Source organism: Lissotriton vulgaris, chromosome 11, assembly GCF_964263255.1.
Source record: "Lissotriton vulgaris chromosome 11, aLisVul1.2, whole genome shotgun sequence".
In the NCBI taxonomy this organism is placed as follows: Eukaryota; Metazoa; Chordata; class Amphibia; order Caudata; family Salamandridae; genus Lissotriton; species Lissotriton vulgaris.
In genome coordinates this window covers 110,380,395-110,393,157 of record NC_141699.1, presented here as the reverse complement: position 1 = coordinate 110,393,157, position 12,763 = coordinate 110,380,395, and the positions used below count along the sequence as shown (strand labels likewise).

The following is a 12,763-nucleotide window of genomic DNA, read 5'->3' as shown; positions in this document are numbered from 1 at the left end:
AGAAAAGATTAAAAAGTACACGGAAACTGCTAAGTCCATGGGTGCCTTACAGTCCCAGCAGTTCAGGGGTGGGTCTTTTCGTCGCTCAAGCACTAGAGGCGTTTCCAGAGGCCAGCTCTCCCAATCAACGCAGTACTACAAAGGCAACACACAGTCCACCTACACCAACAAAAATCGAGGTGGATATCGTGGAAACTGCGCCAAGGGCAGGGAAAGTGGAATCAACAACTCCAGATCCTCTGCCACCAGCAAACAGTGAAGCCTTGTCACTGCCCCCCGACCACACAACACCGGTCGGGGGGAGACTTCAGCAATTCCTGCCGGTCTGGAGAACCATCACCACAGACAGGTGGGTCAGACAACTTGTACAGTACGGTTATTGTCTGGAGTTAACATCCACTCCACCCAACATACCCCCAAGACACCGTCCTATGTCTGCCGAGCATTTGCACTTATTGTAGCAGGAGGTCCTCGTCATGCTGCAAAAAGGGGCAATAAAGCTCGTGCCTGTGCAGGAAAAAGGCACGGGAGTTTACTCCCTGTACTTCTTGATACCAGAAAAGGACGGGTCCCTCAGACCCATACTGGACCTCAGACCCCTCAACCAGTACATCCTATCGGAGCACTTCCATATGCTGACCCTGCCTCAGGTGCTCCCGTTGCTCAGTCAGGGGGATTTTCTCGCAACTTTAGACCTAAAGGATGCGTATTTTCACATTCCGCTGCACCCGTCACACAGAAAATACCTCTGGTTCACCATCCAAAACCAGCACTACCAGTTCAAGGTTTTGCCTTTCGGAGTCACCACGGCACCCAGGGTGTTTACAAAGTGCCTGGCGACAGTGGCGGCGCACCTACGGAGACAGAACATTCACGTCTACCCTTAGCTGGACGACTGGCTCATCCAGGCGAAGTTGGCCCAGCAGTGTGCCGCTCATGTGTCCCACACCATTCACCTCCTTCACGATCAGGTATTCTCACTGAATTACCCAAAGTCCCACCTCCAGCCCGCCCACATACGGCAGTATCTGGGTGCGACGATAAACACTCTGGCAGCCACAGCACAGCCAAATTCAGTGATGGTCAACAGCATTCAATTGCTGATACAACGATTCGAACCCCAACACTCACTTCCAGCGAGAGTGTTCATGCAGTTGATAGGCATGATGGCCTCCTGCATCTCCATAGTCCCGCACGCGAGACTACATATGCGTCCGCTTCAGGAGTGCTTAGCACGTCAGTGGACTCGGGCTCACGGGCAGTTGAAATACCTAGTATTGGTGAGCGGTCGGGCATACAACTCTGTGCATTGGTGGAATCCACGCAACCTTTGCAAGGGACGACCGTTCCAAGAGCCTGTGCCACAGATCATCCTGACAACGGACGCTTCTCTCCAGGGATGGGGAGCTCATGTACTCCATTACACTGTGCAGGGACTATGGACGCCACAGCAAAGGAAGATGCACATCAATGTTCTGGAACTGATGGCAATCTTCATGGCACTAAAGGCCTTCAAAGTACATCTGTGCAACAAGGTTGTGTTGATCCGGACGGACAACATAACGGCCATGTACTACATTCAGAAGCAGGGAGGGACACACTCTCCACAGCTGTCTCATCTGGCTCCGAGCATTTGGAAGTGGGCCATTCAGAGAAACATCTTCCTCATGGCAGAACACCTCCCGGGCAAGGACAATCAGATGGCGGACCTGCTCAGCAGGTACAGCCACCAAATGCACGAGTGGGAGATACATCCATCAGTACTCCACCCGTACTTCCAAAAGTGGGGTCATCCAGAGATAGACCTGTTCGCCACAAAGGAGAACGCAAAATGCCAAAGCTTCGCCGCCAGGTTTCCACACCCACAGTCGCATGGCAATGCGATATGGATGAACTGGTCAGGCAAATTTGCGTACGCTTTTCCCCCAGCACCTCTGATACCGCTGGTGGCACGCAAGCTCAGGCAGCACTCGATGACTCTCATCCTGGTTGCTCCAACGTGGGCTCGCCAACCATGGTACACCACGTTTCTAGAACTGTCTGTGGTACCTTATCAGAGGCTACGCCTCACACCCAGCCTTCTGACGCAGAGCCATGGCGACATTCAGCATCCAGCTCCGCAACAGCTCAACCTGGCGATCTGGCTCCTGAGGTCTTAGAGTTTGGCTACCTAAACCTGCCTCCTGACTGCATGGACATCATCCGGGAGGCAAGGAAGCCCACCACAAGAGCATGCTATGCGGCTAAGTGGAAGCGGTTTGTCATTTTTTGTGCAGACCACAACATTAACCCGCTAGATGCTGCTATTCAGAACATCATTTGTTATCTTTTCCATCTATACAAATGTAATTTGGCTTATGCTTCCATTCGCATACATCTGTCCGCAATGGCTGCTTATCTCCAAAACAGGCAGCACCTCTCACTTTTCAGGGTGCCTGCCATTAAAGCCTTTCTAGAAGGATTCAAGCGAGTCATTCCTCCGCGGACTCCGCCAGCTCTGGAGTGGAACCTCAATGTGGTCCTCACCAGGCTGATGGGTCCCCCCTTTGAACCACTGCATTCCTGCGAGATTCAATTCTTGACATGGAAAGTAGCTTTCCTTATAGCGATTACATCGCTGCGATGAGTTAGTGAGCTCCAGGCACTAACTATCCAAGAGACATTTATTCAAATTGACTCTAACAGGGTGGTGCTTTGCACTAACCCTAAATTCCTTCCTAAAGTAGTGTCTCAATTCCATATTAACCAAACTATTGAATTACCTGTGTTCTTCGAAAATCCTGAGTCATTGGCGGAGAGAATGCTCCACACCCTTGACGTCAAAAGGGCCCTGATGAATGACATTGATAGGACCAAGGATTTTAGGAAAACTAAACTACTCTTTGTTGCCTTCCCGCCACAACACAAAGGTAACCCCATTTCCAAGGCTGGTATAACTAGGTGGGTCGTTAAATGTATTCAGATCTGCTATCTGAAAGCCAAGCGTACTCTCACCATTCCACCAAGGGCCCACTCCACCAGAAAGTTGGGGGCCTCCATGGCTTTCCTTGGAAATATTCCTTTGGAAGACATATGTAGAGCAGCCACATGGTCTACCACACACACATTTACACAGCATTATTGTGTTGATGTGCACTCTAAACTGCAGGCAGCTGTAGGGCAGGCTGTTCTAAAAACACTTTTCCAAACTGCTGCAGCTGGCACGGGCGGCCGTCGTTAATGGAGGGACTGCTATGTATTCTATGCACAGATATGAATTCAGCAGCCCACATGCCTCGAACCGAATATGCTACTTACCAGTATGCATCTGTTCTTGGCATGTAGGGCTGCTGACATTCATATCGCCCGCCCTCCTCCCCGGCACCTGTAGCAGCTGCAGAATTCACATATACTTCTAGCATGGTCATCATTCACTTAGTTTCACTCCATCTTGGCCACAATGGCAAAAAACAATCTGAGGATGGAGTCGATGCCCATGCGCACTGTAGTCCAGGGGAGGAGCCACCTATCTCGTGATACTTCGAAGACCCTTCCAGGACAACAATGTGCGATCATCCGGACCCAACACTAGGCGGCGATCTATGCACAGATATGAATTTCAGCAGTCCTACATGCCAAGAACAGATGCATACTGGTAAGTAGCATATTCGTTTCAAACAACTGCAACAGATCCGGGTGGTCTCCTCTAGGTGTGGGTACTACTATACAATCTATGCATAGTGTGTAATCTGCAGCTCATATGCCTCGAATGGAAAATGCTACTTACCAGTATGCATCTGTTTTTGGCATGTAGAGCTGCAGAGTTACATACGCCCATCCGCCTCCCCGGCTACCTTTATCTGTTCCAGTATTATCTTAATTAGATACAAATCACATGGACATCACTACCTCTTCTACAGCTCCATCACTTCCCTAATGGCAAAAAACAATCTGGGGATGGAGCCGATGCCCATGCGCAGTATCATCCTAAGGGGGAGTCACCTATCCCGTGACTCCCAGGGACTTTTCTACAACAAAACAAACTGCAAACATCCGGGCCCAACACTAGGTGGCCATCTATGCATAGTGTGTAACTCTGCAGCTCTATATGCCAAGAACAGATGCATTCTGGTAAGTAGCATTTTCCTTATAATGAATCCTCTAGCCGCTGCTTTAAAGGAATCCCAAATCATTACTGGAGAAGATTCTGGAGTAGAATTAATGTTGAAGAATTCAGATGCAAAAGATGTGAATTGACCTGTGAAGTTCGGATCCGATAATAATGAATTATTGAAACGCCATCTGCCAGCATGAGGGGAAAATGGTAACAAATCAAAGTCTACAAAAACACGGGCATGATCCGATATTAGGATAGAGCCAATCTCAGAATGTGAGACAAGTTGTGACAGAGGTTTACTGAAGAAAAAATAATCTATTCTAGATTGTGAGTTATGAGGGGGTGAATAAAAAGTATATTCCTGTAGGTCTGGATTACAGAGCCTCCAAATGTCATTTAAAGCTTTGCGGCGTATGGCAGAAGGGAATTATGAGTGCATCTTGGTATTAAGAGTATTTTACAGAGGAATGTCTATCTAGAATGGGATTGAGGACCTGGTTGCAATCTCCACCAAAAATAATATAGTCCTCATCAAACATGACAAGCTTATCTCAAATTAGATTGCAAAACATGTTATCAACAGCAACAGGAGCGTAAACGTTGAACAGTACTAAAGGTATTTGATTAATAAGTAACTTAACAATTACCCAACGATCCTCAAGATCATTTTCCTGGTGCACTACTGAAAATTGGTGCTTTTTATGACATAGGGAAGAAAAACGGTTTATCTATACTAAGGCAGGGGAAGAGAAAACATAACCCACCCAACCTCTTTTCAGTTTAGCTACTTCAATCTCTGATAAGTGAGTTTCTTGAATGAAAGCAATGTCAGTATTTAATCTAGCTAGATGGGACAACACGCGCTGTCTCTTTATAAAATTATTAACTCCTTTAACGTTCCAAGTTAATACTCTAAATGAGAATGGTTAAAATGAACATGCACAATTAGTACAAAAGCATCAAACTAGTGTCTATCAATTAAAACATAAATAGGAATGAATATAAAACTGGTAAGAAAATAATTTAGGAATGTATTGTTAACAAGAACATACACAATAGTTCTAAAAACTGATATTAAGTAACTGTGAAATATAATGTAAGCAACGAATGAACAAGCAATATGATATTGCAAAACATTATTACCTAGAAGAAAGAAGAAAGAGAAGACGAGAGCAAAATAGAATCAGGTTTAAGTAGGAGAACAAGATAAGGACAACAGGTATAATGATGAAAAAAGGATATGGTAGAGCAGAATGAGAACAGAAAAAGGGAAAGGGAAGAGGCCAGGAAGAAAACAGAGAATAGAAAAGGAGACAGGGAACAAAAAATGGAATTCAGGTCCAACATTTGACAGTGAAAGAAAACAACACAAAGACATACCACAAGAAAACAATCAGACTGAAGTTGGTGGCACCACATGCGGAGAACAGCACACCGGACTGGATCCGTAGTAACGGGAGAGGGACGAAAACCTCCAAGTGAAACGTGAAAACACAATAAATGAAGGGAGCACAAGACTGCATCTAAAAGAAACCAGAAAAAATAAATGATATTAACATCTGAGCACATAGTACAATAAGAATAAAATACAAAATTCAGAGCACAAAAAACAGAATACAAAATACAAGATACAGCAGGGACTAGCTAGGGGAAAATATCATGATAAAAACATCACTGAAAAGGAAGAGCAAATGCAAACACTGTTATGCTCAAGGAATGTCCATTGACTCAGTTCCACAAGAATCAAGACATTGCTGAAGCATCACTGGATTTTCATATGTCGTTGTTTTGTTATTATAAGGCACTTTAAATAAGCATGGATGGAATGAGCCATAACGAGCATTTAAGGATCGACGACCGGGCCTCATCTCCAGAAACTTCTTGCGCGGTCAGCGGTAATCTTGGCGTAGTCCTTTGAGAAGAAAAGGTTAGAGTCATTCCAAGTGATCTTTCCTTTCTGCTTAGCAGCCTGTAGAACTTTGAGCAAGTCTGTATATTACAAGAAGTAAAGGATAACACCTCTAGGTTTTGTTGTTGAAGTAGAAGAAGGAGAGAAACGAGAAGATGGACCCAAACAATGTGCTCGCTGAATATTCAAAGGTGGTGAGCTTGGAAGACCAAGAAGCGTAGGCAGGAAGAACTGAAAGAAGGATATGGCATTCGATCCCTCAAGACCCTCCGCAAGCCCATAAATGCGTAGATTATTACGCCTGTTTCGGTTTTCTAAATTTTCAACTTGTTGTTTAAGATCTTGAATCTCTCTCTGCATATAAGGTACCTGATCAGTGAAAACCTGAACTGAAGCAATAGTTTTTTCAAGCTGTTCCACTTTTTGTTCAGAGTGCGACCATTTATCTTCAAGATTTTGAAGGCGAGAATTTGTCTCCATCATGTAAGGTTTGAGTGAATGGATTTCCTCCAGCAAAAGTTACATAGAAATAGAAGAGGCCTAGTTGGTTGGAGATGGTGGATTTGTTTTAATTCGTTTTCCTGGTGCAGAAGTAGAAGATGAAAGGAGTTTGGAAGAAATGTTGGTCTGTGAGTGAGAAGTATTAGGAGAGGAGCACTTTGAGGTGATCTCATTTGAGGAGTCATCCATATTTTCTTGTAAAACACTAAACGAGACGGTGGTAATGTTGTTCTGCTGAGGAGCATTGCGATTATAACGAGGCACTGCCATTGAGAATAATTCAGGAATAAAAAGAGAATTGTGGCAGCAGATCAAAAAACAAAATAGAAAATCTCTCAGGCGCAGAAACAATGCTTGACCCCAAAAATCAGTATCACAAAAAGGTAAGCAGTAATTCACTAGAGAAGAAAAACTGATAAAATATGGTGAGTACTGACATACTGTGGCAAGCAAAATTGTGACAAGCAATAAAGGAGCATAGAAACGATTACTTCCTCAGTGTAAAAATAAATAAAATGCTCCTGAATTTGGTGCTTGAACTGCAGCTTCTAGAAGGTCATATTCTGGTGAGAAATAGTAAATGAGGCGAAAACAGAAGAAGGAACATAGCAAACAGTCCAGAGAGGGAAGGGTCACCTCAAAATGGTGGTTCGAGTAAAGCTTCAGCTCAATAGCCACAAAAGAAAACAGTCCGTGCCAGAGAGGACCATTACTCCGATAATGCAGCAATGTGGGCATATATTTGGGGCAAAAAATGAAGTGGGAGCTCGAAAAGCTCAATTTGGACAACTTGCCTGAAGAGAGAAGCTAGTTGCTCTCAGGGCATCCAAAATGGCGGTTGTGGCTTAGGCGCGACCCGCCGAAGACGGAAAAAATGGAAGAAAACCTCCTCCGCGCACTCCAGCAGAGTGTAGAAACGTCTACAAGGGCAATAGGTATTCCGGTGCCAGAAAATGCAGCATTGCGGTCCCAGAAGGCGGGTTATACACCTGGAGGACTTACGTCGCAACTACTCGCCAACGGAGCCTCTCAGAACCGCCGCCATCCTCCCTGGCGCCGTAGCCACGAACACCTATCCCCCCCCCCCCCCCCCCCCGGCCAAATTTTAACCTTTTTAACTATTTTGATCCTATTACTACTTACCGTAAAATATTATTTGGTGGCTCTTACTCTGTAAGTGTGATGGACAAAATAACTTCTGTACCTAAAATTATGTGCTAAATCACCTTTTCAGGCAGACCTTTCAACTTTTATCACTGTGCTTGCTGCTGGGAAATTCCCTATGCGCTTGCTTATCACAAATTTTATTTTTTAAAGTGACATTTATCTGACTATAACATCAAATATATTTAAATCTGGCATAAATTGAGTTACATTTTAATGTACTCTTACAATAAAGCAAGATATCTCTGATGGACTCGGAATGTAAAGCAAGATATCTGAAGGTATTCTAGCATTGATCGTCTTCACTTTCAGAGTTTTCATGTATTTCATGATGAATACATAAGTCATTGAAGTGGCTTAACTGTGTTACATGTCGTGGTACCTTGCAGTAAAGTGCCTTGGACTTAAATGTACCTAGCTTTGACTTCAAAATAAATCATAGCATGAGATTGTTGCTTTACAGGCTAACATATATTAAACTTTTTCTGCTATAGGATGTACCCACTTCTCCCTCCCTTTGATCTTTTAAAAAGACTGAGTAGGAGGGTGGTAATAGGGATGGATTAAACCATCTCAGGGACATGCTGATTCCCTCCCCATTTGTGCTGACATTTAAGAAGTGTGTATTTCAAGCCCTTTGTTTAGAGGTAGGCTGTTTTGCATCCGATAGAGACTACTAGTCGCAGATTCCTTAACGTAGAATTATCCCCAGGCGCGAGACTGGATCCGGAAAATGTTCTTTGCCACAGCATCTCTGCGTGCCGTGCGGTACCACGTGACTCCGCCCGGATGTCGTCCGCTGGTGCGGATGCTTGGATGGGCTTTGGGTATCCTGGCCTTCCCTTCGCCTTGTTCTTGCTTACTTCTGCATGGTGGGGGCTGGGCCGCCCTTCTTGTCCCCATGACACATCCCCTACTGGGGCCCTGTGTTTCTTTCTAACTGGGGAGGTTCTCTCGCTGGCCCTCCTCCCCTCTGGGTATGGCAAGGGTATCTATTCTATGTTAAGGAATCTGCGGCTAGTCTCTATCAGATGTACAAGTTACTTACCTTCGGTAACGATATATCTGGTAGAGACGATTGTAGCCGCAGATACGTTCACGACCCGCCTTTCCTCCCCGTTCTGCGAGGACCTTCAGCTTGGTTTTCTGCACTCGCCTCCATCCGGTTGACTTGTCTGCTGCGTTTGTCTTCTTCATTTCCTCCCTAACGGGATGCTTCGTTCTGTTTAATTGTTCCTCCCCTTCCTTGCGGGTACAAGGTACGTTGGTTCATGTGAACTTCTGCATTCCTACACCCTGTTTTTTTTCCGGTGTGGGGGCCTACTTTTACTCTTCTTCACTTTTAATAGCTTGGGGTTTCTGATTCCCCTGCAGTCCTCTGAGTTGGGGTCTTTTGGCTATACCTCAGCTTTTAGCTCCTTCCAGGGGACACGACCCTCCTTGTTATGTTATGTTATGTTATTTATTACTTGTTAAGCGCGCATACGCCCTGGGGCTTCTTGGCGCTGGTGAGAGAAACAAACATAACAGTGCATAAAAGAAAAACAATTATTTTTTACAGTAGGCCTGGGAAAAAAGAAGAGTTTTAAATGCCTTCCTAAAAGCAAGGAGATCCTTGCTATGTCGCAGAGTCAAGGGGAGGGAATTCCACAAGGAGGAGGCTAAGAATTGAAAGCTGCTGCCCCCTTGACGTTTCTTTTTGAAACGAGGGACCTCAAGTAGATCTTTGTGGATTGATCTCAAACTGCGCGAAGGTGTATATTTGCGCAGTAGTGATCTAAGGAACATGGGGCCCTTACCCTCCAGAGCCTTGAACACAATGCAACCCACCTTAAAAGTGGCTCTCTGTTCCACAGGCAGCCAGTGCAGAGTCTCTAGTCCATGTCTAATCGATTCCCACTTAGGAGTTTTATAGATAAGTCTCGCAGCTTGATTTTGCAGGTACTTGATGGTGTTGTCTTGGGGTAATTTGCTGTTACTCATCTGTTACGGGCTTGTTGCCCTTCACTGTTGTGGATTGTGATTGCAGACTCTCTATCATCTGCTATGACTTTTTTCACATGTTTTTCTCCCTCCAAGAAGGCTGTCACCTTAGCTTTGCAAGGTTGCTCCTCAGAGCGGTGCTCTGCTCTTTCACTGATATGGCTTTCTTTACCTTAGTACCTGGCACTTTTCCAACTGGTGCTGTTCCTCACCTTTCATTCCTCCCTTTTCTGTTTTCACTGCTTTTTCGCACACTGTTCCCATACTCTCCACAGTTTTGTTTGTGATAGCTCAGCGTTGTGGACTGGAAAAGTTCTCAGAAGAAAACTGATGTCAGTGTGCCGGGGTGGGGCTTATGTGACCTCGCTGACGTCATGCCCGTGGACGACGTCAGGGCGGAGTTACGTGGTACCGCCCCCGGCGCGCAGAGATGCTGTGGCAAAGAACATTTTCCGAATGCAGTCTCGCCCCTGGGGATAATTTTATATTAAGAAATCTGCGATTAGAATCGTCTCTACCAGATACATTGTTACCGAAGGTAAGTAACTTGTACTTTGAAACAATACTATGGAGGTCTTAATAAGTTTTATTGATCACATACAGCATCTAAAGTAATTTTGTTGGCACCTCAGTGCAGATATATTTAAATGTCCATTTGGGTCCTTCTGTTTGTTAGTTAGGGAGGTGGCGCAGTTTCCTTCCATCTGAAGGCAAATGTTGAAGTAAATAAGTGCCCTGCTAGAGGTTTCAATCCCCCAGAAAGCAAGCAATATTTTTAATTCTAACCACTAGCACATGCTGGTGAGTAGCAGAGAGAGACTCGTCAGTCACCAGCCTTTATTCTTTCCTAATCACACCTATGATCGACGTGTGCTACACAAATGGCAGTAACCTAATACTATAGACAGGCAAAATGTCTATAGAGGCACCATTCTAGAAAATGAATGATCATTTAAACAATGCTTGAGTGTCCCGACATGAACTGGTAAATGCTAGCAGAAGAAACGGTATATCGCAGCAGAGGAAGCCCCAAAAATGGTGGAAAAAATCTGGGCTCCTTGGCGAGAGTATAGAGGGTTAATGTGATAGTCTCTCAACTTAGGCTTTAGTATTGCTACAAAATGTATAACATGACATTAAATGATGATGTCTACTGTCAATTGTCTTGGAAACTCGTGTCAGTCACCCCTCACTGATAATTTCCACCGTGTGATGCCTTGAAACCTGCCTTTTTTTTATTGGTTTCTGTTTCTTTCTTTCTTCTACAAAAGCAGTTAATTTCTTTTTTTTAGATCATGCTTACGCAATTTACTGTATGCATAAAGCCAATTAAAACGTTGTGACCTGAAATTCATCCAATTATATATACTCGTATAATTATATGCAGTATACAGATATATAGTGGGTGCTCAGTGTGTCGGTGGACATGTGGTGGTCAATAAATTGTACCGCGGCCCAGTGATGTCATTACAGAAGAAGACAACAAAATGGTGAAGAGAGCATATGTAATTACTTTTGCAACATGTGCTTAGTACGGTTTCCAAATGGATCAACGTTCAAAAAGGAGTTCAAGCCAGTCTGTGCCTGGACGTTGCCAGGAGCCAGAACCCGGCCGGTTTTTCCTCAAATCCTGGTAATATACTTGGTGATTTGTGTTCCTATACACACCATGAACTTTTAAGGATTAAACACAGCTATTCTAACTTCTGTAGATATCCAGCTTACTCTGTGCTTACTACACCCACAGTTCTGGAAGGCCATTTTTCATGCATATTCTGCAGATTTCAGAGTATAGAACCAGAATACTCCTGACCCAATAGTATAACACTTGGTCAGAGAAATAGCCAAACCCACGGTCTTGATGAAAAGAATGGCTCTTCCCAGACCCTTCATGACAACGAAGGCTGGAATTGCTTCAATTTAGATCCTTGCCCAAACACGCCGCCAACATCTGGGACCTGCTTTCTTCCAAACACCTCGATATTGGGTTTCTGACCGAAATCTGGATTAAACCCAGTTCAAACTCTGCAATTGATGAGGCACTCCCAGAAGAATATCGCATTCAAAAACTTGACAGACCGTGCTGGTGGCCGCAGGTATAGCTATCATCCATAAAGACTCCATCAAAATCTCCATTTTAGATCAATTGTTTAATGATACACTGGAAATCCTAGTCTTTAGAATAGACTTACATCTGCAACATAGCTGGAAAGGAGATCTTGTATACCGACTCCTCGGTCCCACTGTCCGATTTCTCCTCCCAACTGATGGAACTTATCTCTGTGTATGCCATCTCGACTAGAAGTCTTACTTCTAGGAGAGTTTAATATCCACAGTGAAAATACTGCTAATCAAAACGCCCCCTCATGTCTGGCAGACCTGGCCACACTTGACCTTATCAAGATCAATGACGGCCCCACTCACTCTCCAGGGCATATGTTGGATTTATTTCTAACCAACTCCCGAACATTCTTTGTGGAGAAACTTGCCCACTGACATGGTCAGATCACTCATTGATTAAATTTCAGATTTGTGGTCCCAAGGATCGCACTGCCCCTAATTGTCATCAAACTTATGTATGACCAGTTTCAGGACTTAATTCAACCATCCCGTAATCCTGACTCACAAAATGTTTTGAGCTAATGGCGAAAAGACAGAAGAGCCTGTTTGCCTGTTTTGCTACTAGCGCATCCTTGGACCTGCGCTTACCTCTTCACCTCATCGTTGCAGCTCGCCGAGGGTCCTGCTGCTGACTCTGCCTGCTCTGTGTTGGGGCACTCCAGGGCGAACCTTGGGCATTGGAAGGCTTGAGGGCTGCGAGCGTGCAGGGACTACCAGATCCAGGTGTCCCTGCGAGACCGATTCCATCTTCCGGTCCGCTCTCCCTCTAGCTCCGCCCCCCGCCCATCGGAGGGCCGATAAAATCACCTGTGCTGCCCTCGACCCCTGGGACACTTCGCCTGTTTGCCTGTTTTGCTACTAGCGCATCCTTGGACCTGCGCTTACCTCTTCACCTCAACGTTGCAGCTCGCCGAGGGTCCTGCTGCTGACTCTGCCTGCTCTGTGTTGGGGCACTCCAGGGCGAACCTTGGGCATTGGAAGGCTTGAGG

The 12,763-nt window shown here is 45.1% G+C and overlaps 1 protein-coding gene across 1 annotated transcript in view; it reads left to right on the top strand.

Moving 5' to 3' along the window:
- The window catches only part of SFI1 (SFI1 centrin binding protein), a 597,461-nt gene that overhangs the window by 421,236 nt on the left and 163,462 nt on the right, over window positions 1-12,763 (top strand). The window lies entirely within an intron of this gene.